Raw genomic sequence first — 25,668 nt, 5'->3', positions numbered from 1 at the left:
GAAAGAAACTAAAACTAGCCACGCAACACTACTTTGCCGAAAACGAGGGTACGGTGGCCTCGCCGTCGATTCTGTGGGAGGCCTACAAGACCGTCCTACGAGGGACTGCAATAGCAGCCATCACGGGGCATAAAAGAGATTCCCAGAAAGAACTTACTGAACTGGAATTGGCGCTCCACGAAGCAAACACAGCACATATGGCAGACCCCTCCCCGACTACGACACACACGTTGCAACTACGGCAACATCAATACCAGGCCCACCTCAGAGCGACGGTGCAGGGACACATCACAAACACTACGCATAGAATTTATGACGTGGGCGACAAGGCAGGGAAACTGCTGGCTTGGCTGGATAAGAGGGAAGGTGGTACGAGAGGAATTCAGAGACTGACTGCCGCTGACGGCCAAATACTAACTCACCCGGAAGACATTGTACACACCTTAGCACGTCATTTTCAAAAAATATACACCCCAGAGCATATAGTAACAGCACACATGGCGGCAGTCTCGCTGGCAGATATTGTCATCCCCAGCATAGCACCAGAGGCTGCACGGGATTTAGAGGAAGACCTTTCGGAAGAAGAGATTCAGTTAGCAGTACAATCGCTACAGTCAGGCAAAGCGCTGGGACCAAATGGGCTGCCTGTAGAATGGTATAAAACAATGGCCTCGGAACTCAGTGGGCCATTACTGAACATGTATATGGAGAGTAGGGAGCGGACAGAATTACCACTAGATCAACGCACGGCCACAATAGTGGCTATACCTAAGCCGGGTAAACCCCCAGACGAATGCACCTCGTATCGTCCGATATCATTGCTAAATGTGGAGGCCAAGGTGCTGGCGAAACTTCTGGCCACCCGTCTGATGCCGCACCTAAGCACCCTGATCCACCCCGACCAATCGGGCTTCATGCCCCATAGAAGTACGGCACTGAACCTCCGGAGGGTCCATGGGGTACTGGCTCGATCGCATCTCCTCGCAGAACAGGCGGTGATCCTCTCCCTTGATGCAAAAATGGCTTTTGATTTAGTGGAATGGGAATACCTCTTTGAGGTGCTTGCGCGTATGGGCTTTGGGTCGAAATACATTGCATGGATACGACTGCTCTACACCAAGCCGGTGGCGCAGGTAGTGGCGAATGGCCACATCTCGCCGGTGTTCCCGTTGGGTAGAGGGACCAGACAGGGGTGTCCCTTGTCGCCCTTGCTCTTCGCGTTGGTGCTCGAACCTTTAGCAATCCTGATAAGAAACACACCCCTATTTAGGGGCATTGAATGGGAGGAGGGATGGGAAGACAAGGTATCCCTATATGCTGACGACATGCTCATCTACATGGTAGACCCCGACAACGGAATCCCAGCCCTACTAGACATTTGTAATACCCATGGGAAATCCTCGGGATATACCTTGAACTGGTCAAAATCGGTGGTATACACGTTGAGGGGTCCGGCACCGAGATTGCAGGAAAGCTGCCCACTGGCGGCACCGGCGGCCTCCTTCAAATATTTGGGCATTGTTATTGCACATTCTGAAGCAGAATTTTTTGCGAACAACTTGAAGCCTCCAATAGATCGCTTACGCGCAGACGTAAAACATTGGGCGACCCTGCCCCTCACCCTCCTGGGGAGGGCGGCCTTATTTAAGATGATGTCACTCCCCAGATTTTTATACATACTAGAAAACACCCCACATCCTGTCCCTTCACGATACTTCAAACAGATTGCGGCACTGGTCTCCAACCTGCTCTGGAGCAATGGTCCAGCACGAATAGCATATGACAAATTGGTGAAAAGTTGGTATGAAGGGGGGATAGCACTTCCCAACATTCAGCTGTATTACTGGGCAGCTCAACTTAAGGTAATTAACCAGTGGATCCACACGCCGAGAGCTGACCCAGCATACAGGGCGGATTGGGCACAATTAGGGACAGAATGCATGCTATCGGTATTGTATAATAAATCACAACTCAATACTCTGCACGGTCCGACACGTCACACAGCGACCCTCTGGCATGTAGCACAGGCACAACTGGGCTGGAAAGGTAGACTCACCAAAATGACACCTTTATGGGACACGAAGTCACTGGGAAACCTTAGGGCGTGCAAGGGGTTTGCGCAGTGGGACCTGATAGGAATCTCTACGGTGGGGGACCTCTGGGAAAGAGACACAGTAATACCCTTCCCACAACTCCAGCGGCAGTATGACCTCAGACCCACTGAAACATTTCGATATGTACAGATCAGGCACGCACTACTCCAGGCAATCCCACCGGGCACTGATTTGCCGGAATCCTCGCCACTTGAAGACAGACTACTGACAGACTTCATGCAGCAGAGCGCCACTTCCCTTACTTACAAAAAACTGGTCAACAACTTACCGGACCCCACGCTGAAACTCAAGGAACGATGGGAGGGGGACATCGGTATATTGGATGAGTCAGAGTGGAATGAAGCCTTGGCCTCCCCGAGAGAGGTGGGCATCTCGGCAAAATTTAGGCTGGTGCAATTAAAAATACTACACCGCATTTATTACACCAGAATACTACTCCACAAAATACATAGAGCGCCCAGTCCCTTCTGCCTAAGGGGTTGCGGGGAGGAGGGTACATTGCTCCATACACTGTGGGACTGCCCACAAATACAGGAATTCTGGAGACAAATAATGCGCACAGTTTCCCAAACACTTAAGATTTCCACTACACCAGAACCACGCAAGTGCCTTTTGAATGTCTGGGACCCCAATGACCTAGACAGATATGGATTAATCTGGGCCACACTAGCCATGACAGTGGCTAAACGTGATATTGCACAAAAATGGGGGGCTCCGGACTTACCCACGGCACACAGGTGGGCTAAAAACATGGATGTCCTGATGGTCACGGAGAGAACTGTGTATGCCCTTCGAACAGCCCCCCGTAAATGGAATAAGGTGTGGACAGCATGGAATGTTTATAGGGGTGAGATATGCGAACCCCTACCAGAGGGAGACGATCTAGACTCCGAGGAGGAGGAGTGATAGCCGGGGCTGGAGGGGTATGTTTACTAGTGCTAACAGTAGCGACGTGTTGGAATAACCTGCCTGGACAATGAAACTGGGACAAGATGGACTGCTGAAGGGTGGAGGACTATACAACATACGCCGAGTGATGACCCAAGTTTGGGGGGGTGGAGACTTTCTTTTAGAGTTATAGGAGAGTTTCCCATGTTGGGTATTTTAGAACGGGAGGAAACTGTTAACTGCTAGCTACTTCTATAAGGATGTACGGAGGAAAGTACACTAGACTTAGAGAGGAGGTACGAGATTGGAATGCAGCATACAAACTACAGATTAAGAGTTCGGAAATGTATTGTATATATATATGTGTACCAACTTATTAGTAACATGATGACTGTATACTTTGCCTTTATGCCAATAAAAAAGTTTTTAAAAAAAAATGTGATTACCTCCGAGTTGTGCCTCTTGCTATCTGGACCAAGAAGTATTGTAGCAGGATGTATATATGTATATATGTGTATATATATATATATATATATATATATATGTGTATATATATATATATATATATATATATATATATATATATATATATATATATATATATATATATATATATATATATATATATTACTGCTCCAACTCCTCAGTCTGAAGACAAAGAATTCTCCGCACTCCGGGGTAAATTTTCCAACAGTTGCTTTATTGCAGTGACATATATATATATAACTTTAAACATAAAGAACTATCTTTGTTTGCAACTCTAAAATAAAGAATGTACAAACGTGGTGGTGGTAGGAGGAAACTGGTAGTATATATATATATATATACTACCAGTTTCCTCCTACCACCACCAAGTTTGTACATTCTTTATTTTAGAGTTGCAAACAAAGATAGTTCTTTATGTTTAAAGTTATGTGCTGCAAGAACAGGAAGACAGATATATATATATATATATATATATATATATCAACCAAACTTTCGCCCAAAGAGGAGAGGCCCAAACAGGATTAAAATCTACCAAACTTTATTGGAAGCAGGTCTTTAAAACATATTACCCAAGTGGATGGGTGTTGTTCCAATCTTACCTCACACCACAAGCAGTACACTACATCACTGGCTCCCCGTTCCTTGTGCCGTAGCAAATTTCAGCACCACAGCGGGACTGCAGCAGCAGCAGGGCTCTCTCCGCGGCCCAGGCATGACCGCTCAATATCCACCAAACTTTCACCCAAAGAGGAGAGGCCCAAACAGGATTAAAATCTGCCAAACTTTATTGGAGGCAGGTTCAGGTATGCGAGCAGGAAAGGCAACTTTACCTCCAAAGTAAATCGTCCAGCCTGACGCGTTTTGTGCAGACAGCACTTAGTCATGGGCTTAAGGCTTGTGGCTAAAGAACTGTCACAGTTGCATTCTTTAAAAGTCACGATTCACGCCCCACTGGGCGTGGCCACATTGTGGCCTCCTGGTACTTGTGGTATTATGTTACCTCTTGTGAGTCGCCGTGTTCGATGCCATATAGATTATATATATATATATATATATATATTGACACATCACAAAGGTTAGCCATAGCTGACATTCCAGCACTTGTAGACATGCAAGATCTTTTAGACCAGGCCCCTATATCTAACTACGTAGCTGATCCTTTAAATCCTGAGGGTGTTAACATCACATCTGAATCCTTAGGCTTGCCCACAGGAACTGGAGGTTTGACCAACTTTAGAGCACCCTCCAGATATGTGCCTCAGACCCCCAAGGACAATATAGACTTGTTTCACGAAACAGTAAGTAATGATCTTCTCAAACTAATAGACTCAAACCCCAGATCTAGGAACATGAAAAAAGAGCATTGGGAAGCGGTTTCAGAATTACAAAAAGATGATAGGATCATTATCAAATCATCAGACAAGGGGGGGGACATTGTAGTGATGGACAGGGAGAAATACATTCAGGAGGCCCTCAGGCAACTCAATAATGCGATTTGCTATGAGAGAATAGATAAAACTTACCTCAGCTCCCTACAAACCAGATATCATGGTTATCTTATCAACTGGTTTGACCAAAAACTACTGAACTGGGACGAAAGGAAATTCCTGTTAAATGAAACCCCTACACACCCACATTTTACTTATTGCCCAAAGTGCATAAGGACACAACTAAACCACCTGGACGCCCCATCGTATCCTCCAAGAACAGCTTACTAGAGAAAACATCTGAATATGTTGACCATTTCCTGTTTCCCTATGTTAGAGATTTGAACTCATACCTCAGCGACACCAGAGACTTTCTACAGAAGATACATAACTTACATTGGGAGAATGAGTATTGGATGGTTTGCTTAGACGTAGAGAGTCTATATACAAGCATTAGACACTCAGATGGCTTGAAAGCATGTCAACACTTTTTAAGAGCAAGAAATATCAAACTGCTTGACCATACACGCATGCTTCTCCAAATGATTGAGATTTGCTTAACTGAAAATGTTTTCATGTTCAATGGGGGGTGGTATAAGCAACTACAGGGCACTTCCATTGGTGAAAAGTTGGTATGAAGGGGGGATAGCACTTCCCAACATTCAGCTGTATTACTGGGCAGCTCAACTTAAGGTAATTAACCAGTGGATCCACACGCCGAGAGCTGACCCAGCATACAGGGCGGATTGGGCACAATTAGGGACAGAATGCATGCTATCGGTATTGTATAATAAATCACAACTCAATACTCTGCACGGTCCGACACGTCACACAGCGACCCTCTGGCATGTAGCACAGGCACAACTGGGCTGGAAAGGTAGACTCACCAAAATGACACCTTTATGGGACACGAAGTCACTGGGCAACCTTAGGGCGTGCAAGGGGTTTGCGCAGTGGGACCTGATAGGAATCTCTACGGTGGGGGACCTCTGGGAAAGAGACACAGTAATACCCTTCCCACAACTCCAGCGGCAGTATGACCTCAGACCCACTGAAACATTTCGATATGTACAGATCAGGCACGCACTACTCCAGGCAATCCCACCGGGCACTGATTTGCCGGAATCCTCGCCACTTGAAGACAGACTACTGACAGACTTCATGCAGCAGAGCGCCACTTCCCTTACTTACAAAAAACTGGTCAACAACTTACCGGACCCCACGCTGAAACTCAAGGAACGATGGGAGGGGGACATCGGTATATTGGATGAGTCAGAGTGGAATGAAGCCTTGGCCTCCCCGAGAGAGGTGGGCATCTCGGCAAAATTTAGGCTGGTGCAATTAAAAATACTACACCGCATTTATTACACCAGAATACTACTCCACAAAATACATAGAGCGCCCAGTCCCTTCTGCCTAAGGGGTTGCGGGGAGGAGGGTACATTGCTCCATACACTGTGGGACTGCCCACAAATACAGGAATTCTGGAGACAAATAATGCGCACAGTTTCCCAAACACTTAAGATTTCCACTACACCAGAACCACGCAAGTGCCTTTTGAATGTCTGGGACCCCAATGACCTAGACAGATATGGATTAATCTGGGCCACACTAGCCATGACAGTGGCTAAACGTGATATTGCACAAAAATGGGGGGCTCCGGACTTACCCACGGCACACAGGTGGGCTAAAAACATGGATGTCCTGATGGTCACGGAGAGAACTGTGTATGCCCTTCGAACAGCCCCCCGTAAATGGAATAAGGTGTGGACAGCATGGAATGTTTATAGGGGTGAGATATGCGAACCCCTACCAGAGGGAGACGATCTAGACTCCGAGGAGGAGGAGTGATAGCCGGGGCTGGAGGGGTATGTTTACTAGTGCTAACAGTAGCGACGTGTTGGAATAACCTGCCTGGACAATGAAACTGGGACAAGATGGACTGCTGAAGGGTGGAGGACTATACAACATACGCCGAGTGATGACCCAAGTTTGGGGGGGTGGAGACTTTCTTTTAGAGTTATAGGAGAGTTTCCCATGTTGGGTATTTTAGAACGGGAGGAAACTGTTAACTGCTAGCTACTTCTATAAGGATGTACGGAGGAAAGTACACTAGACTTAGAGAGGAGGTACGAGATTGGAATGCAGCATACAAACTACAGATTAAGAGTTCGGAAATGTATTGTATATATATATGTGTACCAACTTATTAGTAACATGATGACTGTATACTTTGCCTTTATGCCAATAAAAAAGTTTAAAAAAAAAAATGTGATTACCTCCGAGTTGTGCCTCTTGCTATCTGGACCAAGAAGTATTGTAGCAGGATGTATATATGTATATATGTGTATATATATATATATATATATATATATATATATATGTGTATATATATATATATATATATATATATATATATATATATATATATATATATATATATATATATATATATTACTGCTCCAACTCCTCAGTCTGAAGACAAAGAATTCTCCGCACTCCGGGGTAAATTTTCCAACAGTTGCTTTATTGCAGTGACATATATATATATAACTTTAAACATAAAGAACTATCTTTGTTTGCAACTCTAAAATAAAGAATGTACAAACGTGGTGGTGGTAGGAGGAAACTGGTAGTATATATATATATATATATACTACCAGTTTCCTCCTACCACCACCAAGTTTGTACATTCTTTATTTTAGAGTTGCAAACAAAGATAGTTCTTTATGTTTAAAGTTATGTGCTGCAAGAACAGGAAGACAGATATATATATATATATATATATATATATATATCAACCAAACTTTCGCCCAAAGAGGAGAGGCCCAAACAGGATTAAAATCTACCAAACTTTATTGGAAGCAGGTCTTTAAAACATATTACCCAAGTGGATGGGTGTTGTTCCAATCTTACCTCACACCACAAGCAGTACACTACATCACTGGCTCCCCGTTCCTTGTGCCGTAGCAAATTTCAGCACCACAGCGGGACTGCAGCAGCAGCAGGGCTCTCTCCGCGGCCCAGGCATGACCGCTCAATATCCACCAAACTTTCACCCAAAGAGGAGAGGCCCAAACAGGATTAAAATCTGCCAAACTTTATTGGAGGCAGGTTCAGGTATGCGAGCAGGAAAGGCAACTTTACCTCCAAAGTAAATCGTCCAGCCTGACGCGTTTTGTGCAGACAGCACTTAGTCATGGGCTTAAGGCTTGTGGCTAAAGAACTGTCACAGTTGCATTCTTTAAAAGTCACGATTCACGCCCCACTGGGCGTGGCCACATTGTGGCCTCCTGGTACTTGTGGTATTATGTTACCTCTTGTGAGTCGCCGTGTTCGATGCCATATAGATTATATATATATATATATATATATATTGACACATCACAAAGGTTAGCCATAGCTGACATTCCAGCACTTGTAGACATGCAAGATCTTTTAGACCAGGCCCCTATATCTAACTACGTAGCTGATCCTTTAAATCCTGAGGGTGTTAACATCACATCTGAATCCTTAGGCTTGCCCACAGGAACTGGAGGTTTGACCAACTTTAGAGCACCCTCCAGATATGTGCCTCAGACCCCCAAGGACAATATAGACTTGTTTCACGAAACAGTAAGTAATGATCTTCTCAAACTAATAGACTCAAACCCCAGATCTAGGAACATGAAAAAAGAGCATTGGGAAGCGGTTTCAGAATTACAAAAAGATGATAGGATCATTATCAAATCATCAGACAAGGGGGGGGACATTGTAGTGATGGACAGGGAGAAATACATTCAGGAGGCCCTCAGGCAACTCAATAATGCGATTTGCTATGAGAGAATAGATAAAACTTACCTCAGCTCCCTACAAACCAGATATCATGGTTATCTTATCAACTGGTTTGACCAAAAACTACTGAACTGGGACGAAAGGAAATTCCTGTTAAATGAAACCCCTACACACCCACATTTTACTTATTGCCCAAAGTGCATAAGGACACAACTAAACCACCTGGACGCCCCATCGTATCCTCCAAGAACAGCTTACTAGAGAAAACATCTGAATATGTTGACCATTTCCTGTTTCCCTATGTTAGAGATTTGAACTCATACCTCAGCGACACCAGAGACTTTCTACAGAAGATACATAACTTACATTGGGAGAATGAGTATTGGATGGTTTGCTTAGACGTAGAGAGTCTATATACAAGCATTAGACACTCAGATGGCTTGAAAGCATGTCAACACTTTTTAAGAGCAAGAAATATCAAACTGCTTGACCATACACGCATGCTTCTCCAAATGATTGAGATTTGCTTAACTGAAAATGTTTTCATGTTCAATGGGGGGTGGTATAAGCAACTACAGGGCACTTCCATTGGTGAAAAGTTGGTATGAAGGGGGGATAGCACTTCCCAACATTCAGCTGTATTACTGGGCAGCTCAACTTAAGGTAATTAACCAGTGGATCCACACGCCGAGAGCTGACCCAGCATACAGGGCGGATTGGGCACAATTAGGGACAGAATGCATGCTATCGGTATTGTATAATAAATCACAACTCAATACTCTGCACGGTCCGACACGTCACACAGCGACCCTCTGGCATGTAGCACAGGCACAACTGGGCTGGAAAGGTAGACTCACCAAAATGACACCTTTATGGGACACGAAGTCACTGGGCAACCTTAGGGCGTGCAAGGGGTTTGCGCAGTGGGACCTGATAGGAATCTCTACGGTGGGGGACCTCTGGGAAAGAGACACAGTAATACCCTTCCCACAACTCCAGCGGCAGTATGACCTCAGACCCACTGAAACATTTCGATATGTACAGATCAGGCACGCACTACTCCAGGCAATCCCACCGGGCACTGATTTGCCGGAATCCTCGCCACTTGAAGACAGACTACTGACAGACTTCATGCAGCAGAGCGCCACTTCCCTTACTTACAAAAAACTGGTCAACAACTTACCGGACCCCACGCTGAAACTCAAGGAACGATGGGAGGGGGACATCGGTATATTGGATGAGTCAGAGTGGAATGAAGCCTTGGCCTCCCCGAGAGAGGTGGGCATCTCGGCAAAATTTAGGCTGGTGCAATTAAAAATACTACACCGCATTTATTACACCAGAATACTACTCCACAAAATACATAGAGCGCCCAGTCCCTTCTGCCTAAGGGGTTGCGGGGAGGAGGGTACATTGCTCCATACACTGTGGGACTGCCCACAAATACAGGAATTCTGGAGACAAATAATGCGCACAGTTTCCCAAACACTTAAGATTTCCACTACACCAGAACCACGCAAGTGCCTTTTGAATGTCTGGGACCCCAATGACCTAGACAGATATGGATTAATCTGGGCCACACTAGCCATGACAGTGGCTAAACGTGATATTGCACAAAAATGGGGGGCTCCGGACTTACCCACGGCACACAGGTGGGCTAAAAACATGGATGTCCTGATGGTCACGGAGAGAACTGTGTATGCCCTTCGAACAGCCCCCCGTAAATGGAATAAGGTGTGGACAGCATGGAATGTTTATAGGGGTGAGATATGCGAACCCCTACCAGAGGGAGACGATCTAGACTCCGAGGAGGAGGAGTGATAGCCGGGGCTGGAGGGGTATGTTTACTAGTGCTAACAGTAGCGACGTGTTGGAATAACCTGCCTGGACAATGAAACTGGGACAAGATGGACTGCTGAAGGGTGGAGGACTATACAACATACGCCGAGTGATGACCCAAGTTTGGGGGGGTGGAGACTTTCTTTTAGAGTTATAGGAGAGTTTCCCATGTTGGGTATTTTAGAACGGGAGGAAACTGTTAACTGCTAGCTACTTCTATAAGGATGTACGGAGGAAAGTACACTAGACTTAGAGAGGAGGTACGAGATTGGAATGCAGCATACAAACTACAGATTAAGAGTTCGGAAATGTATTGTATATATATATGTGTACCAACTTATTAGTAACATGATGACTGTATACTTTGCCTTTATGCCAATAAAAAAGTTTAAAAAAAAAAAATGTGATTACCTCCGAGTTGTGCCTCTTGCTATCTGGACCAAGAAGTATTGTAGCAGGATGTATATATGTATATATGTGTATATATATATATATATATATATGTGTATATATATATATATATATATATATATATATATATATATATATATATATATATATATATATATATATATATATATATATATATATATTACTGCTCCAACTCCTCAGTCTGAAGACAAAGAATTCTCCGCACTCCGGGGTAAATTTTCCAACAGTTGCTTTATTGCAGTGACATATATATATATAACTTTAAACATAAAGAACTATCTTTGTTTGCAACTCTAAAATAAAGAATGTACAAACGTGGTGGTGGTAGGAGGAAACTGGTAGTATATATATATATATATATATATATACTACCAGTTTCCTCCTACCACCACCAAGTTTGTACATTCTTTATTTTAGAGTTGCAAACAAAGATAGTTCTTTATGTTTAAAGTTATGTGCTGCAAGAACAGGAAGACAGATATATATATATATATATATATATATATATATATCAACCAAACTTTCGCCCAAAGAGGAGAGGCCCAAACAGGATTAAAATCTACCAAACTTTATTGGAAGCAGGTCTTTAAAACATATTACCCAAGTGGATGGGTGTTGTTCCAATCTTACCTCACACCACAAGCAGTACACTACATCACTGGCTCCCCGTTCCTTGTGCCGTAGCAAATTTCAGCACCACAGCGGGACTGCAGCAGCAGCAGGGCTCTCTCCGCGGCCCAGGCATGACCGCTCAATATCCACCAAACTTTCACCCAAAGAGGAGAGGCCCAAACAGGATTAAAATCTGCCAAACTTTATTGGAGGCAGGTTCAGGTATGCGAGCAGGAAAGGCAACTTTACCTCCAAAGTAAATCGTCCAGCCTGACGCGTTTTGTGCAGACAGCACTTAGTCATGGGCTTAAGGCTTGTGGCTAAAGAACTGTCACAGTTGCATTCTTTAAAAGTCACGATTCACGCCCCACTGGGCGTGGCCACATTGTGGCCTCCTGGTACTTGTGGTATTATGTTACCTCTTGTGAGTCGCCGTGTTCGATGCCATATAGATTATATATATATATATATATATATATTGACACATCACAAAGGTTAGCCATAGCTGACATTCCAGCACTTGTAGACATGCAAGATCTTTTAGACCAGGCCCCTATATCTAACTACGTAGCTGATCCTTTAAATCCTGAGGGTGTTAACATCACATCTGAATCCTTAGGCTTGCCCACAGGAACTGGAGGTTTGACCAACTTTAGAGCACCCTCCAGATATGTGCCTCAGACCCCCAAGGACAATATAGACTTGTTTCACGAAACAGTAAGTAATGATCTTCTCAAACTAATAGACTCAAACCCCAGATCTAGGAACATGAAAAAAGAGCATTGGGAAGCGGTTTCAGAATTACAAAAAGATGATAGGATCATTATCAAATCATCAGACAAGGGGGGGGACATTGTAGTGATGGACAGGGAGAAATACATTCAGGAGGCCCTCAGGCAACTCAATAATGCGATTTGCTATGAGAGAATAGATAAAACTTACCTCAGCTCCCTACAAACCAGATATCATGGTTATCTTATCAACTGGTTTGACCAAAAACTACTGAACTGGGACGAAAGGAAATTCCTGTTAAATGAAACCCCTACACACCCACATTTTACTTATTGCCCAAAGTGCATAAGGACACAACTAAACCACATGGACGCCCCATCGTATCCTCCAAGAACAGCTTACTAGAGAAAACATCTGAATATGTTGACCATTTCCTGTTTCCCTATGTTAGAGATTTGAACTCATACCTCAGCGACACCAGAGACTTTCTACAGAAGATACATAACTTACATTGGGAGAATGAGTATTGGATGGTTTGCTTAGACGTAGAGAGTCTATATACAAGCATTAGACACTCAGATGGCTTGAAAGCATGTCAACACTTTTTAAGAGCAAGAAATATCAAACTGCTTGACCATACACGCATGCTTCTCCAAATGATTGAGATTTGCTTAACTGAAAATGTTTTCATGTTCAATGGGGGGTGGTATAAGCAACTACAGGGCACTTCCATAGGTACCTGCTTTGCTCCCAGCTAGGCGAACCTTGTCGTGGGCTGGTGGGAGGAGCAGGTACTCTGGGGGGAGGAGCTTGAGCCATGGTCCAGTAACATCGGACTATGGCTCAGATATATCGATGATGTGTTCAAAATGTGGGAGGGAAATGAGAATGACCTTCTGGAATTTGTATCACGATTGAATTGAAACACCATGAACCTTAAATTCACTATGCAGCACAGCCAACAAAATATTGATTTCCTAGACATCAGGCTTACGATAGATGGGGGTAAACTCACCCCTGATCTGTATAGAAAAAAGACAGCTGGCAACTCTATACTACACTCAGCCAGCTGCCATCCACCCAACTTCAGATGGAGTGTTCCTTACAGTGAGTTTTTACGTGCCAAAAGGAACTGCAGCACTAATGTCACTTATCAAAAGAATAAGGAAGACATGATTAAGAGATTCAGAAACAGAGGTTACCCTATCAAAATGCTGCACAGAGGGGCTAAAAAAGCTGACTGCGTTAGCCAACATGATGCCCTTTATGCACCACCCAAAACCACCAACAGAGAGGACGATGCAGGGACACCCGTAAGATTCATCACTACCTACAGTACACAGGCCAATGAACTGAGGAATATCCATAAGAAGAGATGGAATATTCTCACACAAAATCCACTCCTGAAGGTGAAGTTAGGGCACTCATCAGCAGTGACTTATAGAAAAACCACCTCACTCTAAGACATCCTAGTGAGCAGTCACCTACACCCTATCTCCAAGAAAACATGGTTAGACCAGGGGGGGGGGGTTCATAAATGCAACAAATGCAAAGCCTGCAGCCATAGCGACAACGTAAGCGAAGTCACACTGCGGAGATCTGGGAAGAAATGGAATATAACCTAACCTATCACTTGTGACACTGACTTCGTGGTCTATGCTATCACTTGTCCGTGTGATAAGTGATACGTAGGATCAACCACTTTCCCAGTGAAAAAAAGAATTCCTGAGCACTGGAGGGCGATCACTAACCGCGATTTCAGCTATATCACATCAAGACATTTCAGTGATGCACACGAGGGCGACTGGACCAAAGGTAAATACTTTGGTCTGGCTACCATCCCTAGAAACCCAAAAGGCGGCAATTAGGTCCAGGCCTTACGCTGACTTGAATCCAGACTAATACTGCTGGCTGGCAGTATGTTCCCCAATGGTATGAATAACGGCGAGGAATTATATGTACACCTGTAAACCAACAGTTGCTTCCCTTAAACCATTTCATGAATCCCTCCTCCCTTTCCCATTACTGACAGTGGTTACTGTCATTTTAACTCACTTGCTGCAGCTTTGGGTCATGTCACACACTTGTTTGTTAAATTTGTGAGACTGTGTAAGCTGAAACTGGGGTCATTTGCCAAACAGAATGTATATATGTAGCCACTATCCACTCACTCTCTCCCTTTTCAAGAAGACCACTCGGGACACTACGGGAATTAAAAGCAGGTAATTTATTCAGGGCTTGTGGCATGACCGGTTTCGGCGTGTGCCTTCTTCAAACGCCATAGTCCTTAAATGACGATAGCACCCATACAGGGATTCTTATGGGCTCCTCCTCCAAATGGTGGTTGGGCTCACCTGGAGCTGATTAGCTGTTGCTCGCTTCAGTGTTGGGGACTACCAGTCCCAGAATTCAGCGTGCTGGCAATCATCTTCAGGCAGTGGGGCCTCGCAATTAAAACAAAAGTTTGTGTCTGCTTATATGTCCTGAAACTCTCTCCCACAACCTCCGTGGTATCGCAACTGAATGCACAGGCCAGGTGTTAGCGTCACTCCACACCCTCTGTGCGCGAGATCCCCAGCTGCTTAACAAAGCCTCGGAGGTCTCTGTGGCGGGCCGTTGAATTCACCCGACTCCTCGGAAACACAGCATCACTTTCAATTTTCAACATGGCCACTTTTTGAGAGGGTCCCTCGTGCGCGTAACTGGAAACCGCGCCTAATATGCACTCACTCTCTCCCTTTTCAAGAAGACCACTCTGGACACTACGGGAATTAAAAGCAGGTAATTTATTCAGGGCTTGTGGCATGACCGGTTTCGGCGTGTGCCTTCTTCAAACGCCATAGTCCTTAAACGACGATAGCACCCACACAGGGATTCTTATGGGCTCCTCCTCCAAATGGTGGTTGGGCTCACCTGGAGCTGATTGGCTGTTGATTTAATTTCATCATAAAGTTTGTAAATGTACTGACCTGTCGCGAGATTAGTCGGTGGGTATTGTGAATAAGTAATATAACTAAAATTCATGTTACTGACATCTTTGTTTATATTTTGACAGAGTGTCATTTTGAACCCGTATGAAGAAATTAGCCACCGTTTAAGATTATGAGCACATGAGAAACAGTGTTTCCTATGAACTGTCATCTCTACTATAGTCTAACTCACCTATCAAGTCGTAGGAGCACGACATTTTCTTAGACACATAGTCACTACTACGGTCATCACCCTGGAGGACTATACTTCCTTTGAACTTGGAATAAGGTACTATACCTCTACTCCATTTTTTCACGCACACTCATAGATATTTATTACTGGGTAAAATATATATTCCCCCGGATGACTACCAACGGCCCCCAACTACCCTATGGTTTCAGCCTGTCCCATGTGTACCTATGTTAATCTTGTCCTATACATACAATGTACTCTAACATGGACTAATTGTAATGAACATTCTGTCTCACGTACTAATCACTTTTCTTTATATTAAAACAAACTGATATTTTGTGTGCAAATTTAACAAAACTTTACCAAACAAATGAGGACATGATGACTCACCCAATATGTTTTTCTTTTATTTCCATACACGCTGCGTCGTGCTTCACTGTATCTTTAAATGTGTGGGGAATTCACAGAAGGTCATGTGACCAAGATCTCAGAAGAGATCGAAACGCGTCTTCTGTTGCTTGCCAAATAAACCCGTAACAATTTCTTTTGCAAAACAACCTGGTGTGGCTCGTTTTTCTTGCTAGATGAGCAGGAAGCTTCGCTGGATATATATATATAGACACTGACGAAGCTTTTTACAGCGAAACGCGTCTGTCTGGGGTGAGGGGGGTTTGCAATAAAACATTCCTAATATCGGAATTCCTGAGTGCTTGCCGTTTTTCTGACGACATAAAGTCAGATTGTGTTCCAATATATATATAAATTAAGAATTTTGGAGCACCAGAGAGCAATAAGAAACGAGAATCAGCAATATCCTGTAGCGAGGCATTTTGCGCTTGTACATAACAAAAATCCTAACCTGATGAAATTTTGTGTTTTGGACAGCGTTGAGCTTAATGAGAGGGGAGGTAACAGGTGGCTAGAGTTACGGAAACTCGAATCAAGGTACATTATAATGTACAATACCTTGCAGCCCACAGGACACAATTTGGGTGAAGAGTTAGCCATTCACCTCCAAACATAAAGTATGGTTTTTTCTGCGATGTAGAATATGCTGCTGCTTTTTTGGTATCTGAAGTTTAATTTTAATAGATTTTAACAATACAGATGTTTTGCACTGATCAAAAAATGTAAATATCCATAAGTATAGCTACAGTCTTGTTTTCTTTTTTCCACTAAAGGATATGGGAGATACCACCGCCCACATGGGCATTATTGGAAGTCAATTCTGATTAATTTGATGGACCTTTGCCCACTGGGGCAATATAACACATGAACAATGTTTCTGGGAATTGTGTGAATTAACACAGTATTGCATAACATGGTTGGCGTAAGGGCGCAGGTTAAACAGACAGTACAAATAATTTGTCTGTGTATTAAATACAAGATTGTTTGTATAATTTTGAGCATCAAGTCAGATAATGTGGCTTCTTATTAATTCCCAATCACGTTTGGAATTGTTACAATTGTTTACATGAAACAATGTTCACAATGGACAGACTTAGCGTATAATGGTATTTTCTTTATGTTTATACACACGTGCACAATTTGTAAACACTATGTTCCTTTAAATGACTGTCAGTACCTGCATAGCCCCACCCGTGAGCAAGAGATCGGTGGATCTCGAAACGCGTTTCTACGCATCGTGACACATTTGGGCTCCGACTCTGGTTTTTCGCAAAAGGAAACGTGACCAGGAGTGTGTGGAATATTAGGGGCTGGCGTACCCCGTCGTGAGCCCGCCGTTAAAAGAGGCTTAAGCACGCTAAACCTGTGTGTGTAATATATATATATATATATATATATATATATATATATATATATATATATACTCCTTAGGAAACTCCATGAAAATTCAACTGAAAATATTTAAAGTCTGTGATATCTGATCCATGGTCCTGATGCTTTGTCAAAACGCTTGGAGCCCGACTTGGCTAGTGCATACAGTTCTCTCCGTGGTGAATGAAACACCAGCCCATGTGGAAGAACCGTGATTCAATTACAGGTGTCATCTGCCATGATTTTAGAGATTTTTTGATGCTCCACCACCAAGCTCATATCAACGTATAGTTTCCTATTTTAATAAGACCCATTTGTCCCAGATAGGCAACAGCATTTCCTTAGCTGACAGGTCCTAGTTAGTAGTTCGTATGTCTCGCACTTTGCTCGGAATCCTTGGATCTTAGGACACTGCAATATTGTTTGGTTAAATGTGTCCATATGGCCACAATCTCTTAAGAAGAGGTCAGTTGATATTTTGCCACTCAAGTAGTGAGAAAAGCTTGCAGAAATGGCCCTAAGTGACCCAGGGAGGGAACCTGAATGTCCCCCTCCCCTTAATAAAGGAACAAAGGGTCTGGGAGATAGGGTTCATAGTTCCCAAAGATGCTGGCGGAGGTGGGGGCATGTGTCCCCGCCTTTAAAAACAACATTGCGGGTGATGGGGTCCCTGGGGCCCAAAGCGGATCTAGGAGGAGGCTGCAGTCTCCCATCTTGGAAAACAAATGCCTCCGGAGATGGGGCCCCCGGGGGCCTAAAGTGGCTTGGGGAGGGAGACAGCACCAATGGATTAGAAGTAGGGCCTTCCACACACCAGGCCCTGCGGCCATCCCCATGCTATGCTCGTCCAAAGGCTGTGGGTGATGTGGGGTTGGCTATCTTTAGGGGCGATATTGCCTGTGACCAACTCCACACCTCACACAACACAAGGCTGTGAGCCCCCTACCCTTTAAATATATATTTTGCCCCTGGGGATGGGGTCTCTGGGGACACTATCAGCTCGGGGAGGCAGGCCGTAACCCCCTCCCACTAATTTAAAAAAAAAGGTTCTGAGGAATGGCATCCCTGAAGCCCTTAGTGACTCGGGTGAGGGGCTGCTTGTTCCTCTTCCATAATAAAGAAACAAAAGTCCCGGGAGATGGGGTCCCAAAATGGATCGGGGAAGGGACTGTGGGCCCCCCCAAAAATAAGGCAAAGGCCCCCGAAAAATGGAGGCCCGGGCTGAAGAGGCTTGGGGGATGGGGGCTGAGCCACTGGGTTGGATAGCCAGGCCCTGCAGCCAACACCACACGGAATACAGCTGAAGACCGTGCGTGGCATGAGGCAGACAGCCTATAGAGGAGTTGGCCACAGGGCCAGGCCCTGCAGCCAAATCCATGCTGCATATGCAGAAGGGTCAGGCTAATTACCCCACATATTACATCACTCATGACATGATCAATGACATCATTGATAATATCACTGCATCATTGATGACAAAACTGTGCATGCCGGGACGAGTTATAGTTACTTTAGGGCACAAGTTATACTTACTTGAGATAACTACAACTGGTGATTTTCAGTATTTTTTGGAGTTTAAAACATTGTGTTGTCACTGAAATTCTCATATAACTATAACGTCACTTTAACATTTGTTTTTTCAGTGAACATATATTTTTTTATATAATATAAAAGTTAATTATTTTACCATTATATTCATTTGCTGCCTCAATTAGTAAAGTAAAGTCCACATTTGTAAAGCGCACAATCACCCGTAAGGGTCTCTAGGCGCTGGGGGCCGTCGGGAAGATTAAGCGAGCTATTGCCCAGAGTCACATGGTGCTGGGCAAACCTGCCATTAGTAGTGTGTTGCAGTACATGTGCGTGGTTATATATGGTGCTAGGCTTACTCCAAGGCAGTACTGGAGTCCATTTGTTATTACTTTGTTGTGACCTTTGGGAATAAAGTATCTTAGAAGTGTAGATTGGGGATAGCAATGGTCTTGGGTTGGTGTTTGTCAGTCGCAGCTGCTGCAGGTAAGAGCGGTGGGGGGATTAATTTTCCATTGTGGTTGTCTCTCGGAATCCCCCCTCACTTGGCCCCACTGCGGCTTGTGTTTGTATTAGCATGTCCCTTCCTAAACCACATCCTTAAGCCGCCTAAATGTTCCTCATTTAGTAAATATTTCCGATTTTCCTGCCACTCCTCGTCCCTCCTACGTTTACTGCCAAAAATGTTCACCTCCCTCTGCACAGAAGGCTTGTGAATAGCATTTTGTAGAAGATGAGTAGTATTACTGTACTACCTCTCTTCAGTAACTACAAACTGCCGTTTGTGACTAGGTTCTCTGATTCATCAGAGTTCCACTCCAGTGAGCAATGTTTCATCCCACATGGATCATACACACAGGTGCCACGCCTTTGTTTGCAACAGACCCCATACGCAACTAATGTTGCTGAGCACCAGCAGTTTTTAAAAGGGGCTCTTGAAACGGGTCCGTGTCGGGATCTGTTTTGTGCCCTGGCATAGGTGGCATGGCGTCATGCCACGTGAGCGTGGTAGGGGAATGGAAATCTTTTCAAGAGAGTCATTTTCTCTCTGGATGTCCCTTCTCTTTTTAAAACTCAGGAGCAGCAACATTGTCGTGGTGTCACCAGGGCTTTCAGTGGAAGCTTTTTCAATATTATATACAAGTCTTGGGTGCTGCTTATTTATCTTATACATACAGCTAACAACCACTGACAAAACCAATAGTCCTGCCTTGTTGTAGGTATGATGTTACTTGTATCAAATATCTGGATGCAATTACAGAAACAGCAAAATACAAGTCGGTCGGCACACTATGCTAAGCACAGATTTTTAGCTTATGTGTTTAAGCCACGCCTCTAATTACCTAGGCCACGCCCCTTTGAGAGACCCCTCAGATTTTTCATCCCACTTAATGCCCTGGATGCAAGCCTGGATTTTACAGTTCCGTTTCCCTGTGAGTTGTACAGACCTGCAAAGGGATACTCATTTAGTAGTAAAACACGTCGAATGGCTGACAGTAACCATCATTGCTAATAACTCCTAATTAACAACTACGAGAAAGGCAAGGGTTGAAAAAGTCTTGAATCAAACAAATTGCCCCCGTCCGAAAAAATAATACCGTCTGCAGCCTCTGCACTTTAGTAAGGGGCAGGGGAAACCAGCATCCCGTTTAGCCTATCCGCCTCGATTTGCCCTCTCATAGCGCTGAATAGCTCTGAAGGGCCGGCCTGCACAGTGCTTAGCCCGGTTTAGTGGCTCGCGTTGTCAACTTGGCACATTTAGTGTGAGACGCGCTGCGAAATGCTTAGGAACTATTTATTCAAGGCTTCAAAAGCAATAGCAAATAAAGGAGCGTGATTTACTCGGCACAGCTCTATTATTAAAATACTTTGTCTTACTGTCCCATCGATTTACAGTCTGTCCTGCTCATTCTCCGTGCCTCTTCCTGGCATCCGAGCCCAGTTAGGGCGCAGAGCTGCAAAATGTTTAGACATCATTTGTGACAAGCAGGCATTTTTATTCCTGGTCGGGGGGCGGCGGGGGCGTCGGTTGAATGCTGGGTCGCACAACACGCCGGAGTGGGGATGATTTACGACCTGGTCGCCATAACGATGCGGCCGCGCATTAGCATATTGGCAGAGCGCGGGATGGATTGCGGCCATTGATTAGTTCATGGGCCACTGATGCCCATTTGTTAGGGGAGAGCTGGGAGGACGGACGGCCTCTTCCCGAACGAGCAGGTCGCCCTTTTTCAGTGCGAGGAACTTGGGATTCCGTCGCCGCCGCCGCGTCCCCTCTGTCGCAAGGCAGAGCTTTCAGGGGTGTCGGAAGGAAAGTTCATCCCTCGCCCTGGCCCCACCATTCCTCATCAGCCCGTCATGGCCAAGTCTCCTTTCGGAAATTAATGGCTGCCCGTATTGAAGCCATTGGTTGTTGCCATGAACGTCTAGGCGGAAAGCAAGGCTCCCCGTGGAGGGCCTGATGTATGGAATGTGCTTTATTACAACCATAAAACTTACTGACATTTCAATGCTTCTGCAAATAGCATCCTGGTATCAATCTTCAGAATTAGGCGGAAAATGAAGCCGTAAATTAGGGGATGAGTGTACTTTGCATTATGCAACATGATCTGTCGCCCACAGGAAGGCAGGCCTGTGTTTCCCGCCATGACTGGCCCAGAAAGCCCTCCCGTACCTCGCCCAGCCGACACCCGCTGTCGAGTGTGGGGCAGAGATTAAAAAATGGGTTCAGGCGAAACAGTCGTCCATTATTATTTCACCTCCTGACTCAGAAACAATTTAGCATCTCCAAGGGCGCCCGTTTCTGCAGTGCGTCACGCTTTCTGTTTGGAAGCAGGGGGTTACAAAATGGCTGCGACTAACAGCTGATCAATGATGCAGAGCATGGAGGCCAGGTTGCAGCCACCGAAGCTATGGCTACCGGTGCTAGCCCACCTGCTTCTTGCTGAGGCTCGGGGGCAATATTCACTCAAGTAATGACAACTGCGCCTCATGTTGTACAGCGTCTTATGTCAATATATTTAATACGTTTGTTTTGTAAACCACAATCATGTCGCTTTCTAGCACGTAACAACTTGTAAACTGACTGAATGAAAAACCCTTAGTGCATTGTCAAGACACGAGGTCCTCCTCTTCTTGTGGTCAACTGTGTTAGCCTTACACTGTTGCCTTATGTGGTCGTAAAGGATGCTGTGTTTCCACCCCCTTATATGGTGTAACATTGTACCTGTGTAAGCAAGCCCTGCAGTGTCTCATACAGGGGTACTACACACTATATAACTATTAATACACAATACCATGTACTGAAACTGAGCCCACACAAATTCTCACCCATCTAGTGGATTCAGGCTCACAGCACAAGTCTTAAACATTCATTTGAGCTGAGATCACGGATCAGCCCACGCTTATGTACTGCTGCTGAGCCCCTAGACCAGTAAACGGCACATACTGGAGCCAAGCTTGCAGCTCAACCATCAACCGTTCCTTTATGCAGAACCAATGGCAAAGTCCATTTGTCACCACAAGTGGAACCAAGGTCCTAGACTGAATCTGCACAAATCTACTGAAGTTGACCCAAAGACCAATCACACTCATTCTGATCAGCTGCAGTCCGTACAGGTAAGAGCGGTGGGGCAGGGTAAGGGGGATTTCGAGGGATGATGCAGAGGGAAATTTAAATCAATAATTGTCCCTCTGCATCGTCCCTCGAAATACCCACCGCTCTTACCTGCACAGACCGCGGCTGATGCGGATACTGAGCCAGCATACTATTTATCACCCATGTCAGACCTATACTCAGAGATGGATTATCCCTTTCTCTCCAAACCTACCAAGATCAACTGTGGAGTACCCCAAGGATCCTCGCTCAGCCCCAAGCTCTTCAACATCTACATGGCCCCCCACGCCGCCATCGTCAGACAGCAATGTCTCAGCATAGTATCCTATGCCGACACCCAGCTCATCCTAGCTCTCACAAAGAACCCCGAGGACACCAGAATGAGCTTCCAAGAAGGAACGAAAGACGTCGCAGCCTGGATGAGCGACACCTGCCTCAAGCTAAACTCGGAGAAGACAGAGGTTCTCGTCCTCTGACCCTCCCCAACCGCATGGGACAGCTCCTGGTGGCCCCCGGCCCTCGGAAGACCACCCACCCCGCCGGATCATGCCAGGAACCTCAGCATCATTCTAGACTCCTCCCCGACTCGCCAGATCAACGCTGTCACCTCCACCTGCTACAACTCCCTCCGAATCCTCCACAAGACCTTCAAATGGATCTCCCTGAATACAGAAAGACCGTCACCCACACACTCATAAACAGCAGACTAGACTACGGCAACGCTGGAATCAACAAAACCCTGCTACGCAAGCTCCAATCCATCCAGAACACCTCTTCCAGACTTGTCCTTAAAACACCTCGACACAAGCACAGGACCCAACACCTACGTGACCACCACTGGCTCCCAGGGCTCGAGTCGGGGTACCACGCGGGTTGACGGCGTCCCCCCACTTATTTTAATGGGAGCTCGATAACTGGAGCAAATGGAGCCACACATTCGCTCTTTGGCCTCTCTGGGGCGAGATCGGAGCTCATTCATAACGTTGCACCCGTGCTGGCTTCTCTGATGCAATCGCATCTAAGTGGTGAGCGAGGGGAGGCAATGAGTCTGATGGTGCAAGCCACCTTTTGCGACATCATTTCTGTTGTGACTTCAGCGTCCCCCGACTTCTCTTTTTAGGACTTGTGCCCTGCTGGCTCCCCATCGAGAAGAGAGTAACCTCAAGCTACTCACCCACACCTACAAATCCCTCCACAACATCAGACACAAATACCTCAACGAAAGAGTCACCTTCCATGTACCTAAAAGGAACCTCAGCCGATCTCTCCCTGGCAGAGACCCCACGCATCCGCAGAACCAGAGCAGGTCGAAGAGCTTTCTCCTATGTCGCAGCAAAGACCTGGAAAGAGCTCCCCATCAACATCAGATGCTCACCCACGCTGCACACCTTCAGGAAGAGCCTCAAGACCTGGCTTTCGACTGATCCAGAGCCGCACCACCCCTCCCCCCCCAGCGCCTTGAGACCCTCACAGGGAATAGCGTGCTTTACAAACCCCATCCATGACTGATTGATTGATTGAGCATACATATATAGAAGTACAGGCCAGAGACCATTCCACACCCAAATTCTGAAGTTGAGCCGACAGACCAATCTACAGCTTCATACTGAATGTAAGCACACTCAACAATCTGAATCAGTGTAGTGGAGTCAAGCTTACAGACCAGTCTACACCCATGTATTGAACTTGAGCCCACAGACCTATCAGTACACCTGTACTTAATATGAGACAACAGACTAATCTACACGCACATACTGAACAGGGGCGGCTCCTCCGCTAAGGCAGAGGAGCGTCGCCCCACTGCTTTAAAGAAGTACAAAGTAAAAAATAAAATGATAACAACGGCCGTCCATTATTATCATTTTATTTTTACTAATGCAATAGTACTGCAGAGCTGCCCTGTTGATAGGGCGGGGCGAGGCCGGCCACCCCTGGCTTCGAGGCTGGAGGTGGAGTGATGGCTGCACCTGAAGTGTGCGTGATGGTTTGGCCATCATGCATACTGTGCATATTCTCTACTGGCTGGATTATACAGCCTTAGTCGAGAAGATGCCCAGCGTCCAAGCCCCTGTCTGAGAGCCGAACCATGGCACTCAGACTAATAACAATGCTGATTCAGGCAGCGTTGTGCTTGGTCAGGGATTCTGGGAGGCTGGGTGTTTCCTGCTGGAGAAGACAAGGCAGCAGCGACGGCCACCTCCAGATAAGGGGGGAGCTTTGTTCCTATAGCGTCTTTGTTTTGGCTAAAAGCCTCCATGCAGAGGTTCACTTTTAAGATGCATTTGAAGGCAGGCAACTAGGGTTGATTCTTAAGGTGCAGATTTAACACATTCTGAGTTTTGATCCAAATATGTTGACCATTCTACACTTATGCTTCATCAAGTCAAATCTGGCAGTGTTGAGACTATTATACACACTGGAAGTTATCTCACACTCTCACAATTTCTGCAATACATTATGCTGTTGCGCTGCAACACTTGCTCTGAACTGTGTGTAGAGAATGTCTTCAGACCTTCAGCACCTCAACCTGCATCTCCTCCATAGGACTTACTGCATCCCAACTCCATCCTAACACACACTTGCAAAAGAGAAACGGGTGAAAATCAGCACTCTTTGAGGCCTCTTCAGAGGTATAAAGCACCATTGAAATGCTCCAATACAATCAGATTCATATTGCCTGACCTGAGGCTGTGATCCCGGTTGTTGTGGATGTGAACCTGAGCTAAGAGACCGATCCACAGCAGTACACTGAATATGAGAACACACATCAATCCATATCCATAATGAAGTAAGAGCCACAGCTAAGTCTTGTCCCACAGCCCTATCCCAACCATTGTACCGAAGGGAAGCTCAAAGATAAAGCCATGCCAATGTACAGCAGGACCACTCCTCATGGTAATTTTGACCTATATTCCTCAGGCCCCTTAACACCTATGAAATAGCCCCTTATCTCCACTGACGGTTCCATAATCGAACACAGGTCAGGCAACTCGGTGGAAAACCCCCTCTTGGTAAGTATACAATTGGTGTGTCCTGGTTTGCCACATTCAACACTTTTGCGTGGCGGTGCTTGTTGACGTAAATACGCTGCCATCCCAAGGTTCTCTTGTGACGTGCATTTCTGCCATATTTGATTGGTATCGTTGTGTTGCAGCTGAAGGGGGTAGTAAGTGCTACATAAATGCAATTTACAATTACAATATAAATGTTTTCCGCTGATATTAACTGACCATATACATTTATACACCAGAATGGGCAGCAAGGTAATTCACCCTCC

This window comes from Lissotriton helveticus, chromosome 5_1, assembly GCF_964261635.1.
Source record: "Lissotriton helveticus chromosome 5_1, aLisHel1.1, whole genome shotgun sequence".
Classification (NCBI taxonomy): Eukaryota; Metazoa; Chordata; class Amphibia; order Caudata; family Salamandridae; genus Lissotriton; species Lissotriton helveticus.
The sequence above is the reverse complement of the archived record's forward strand: the minus strand, read 5'-3'. Positions refer to the sequence as shown.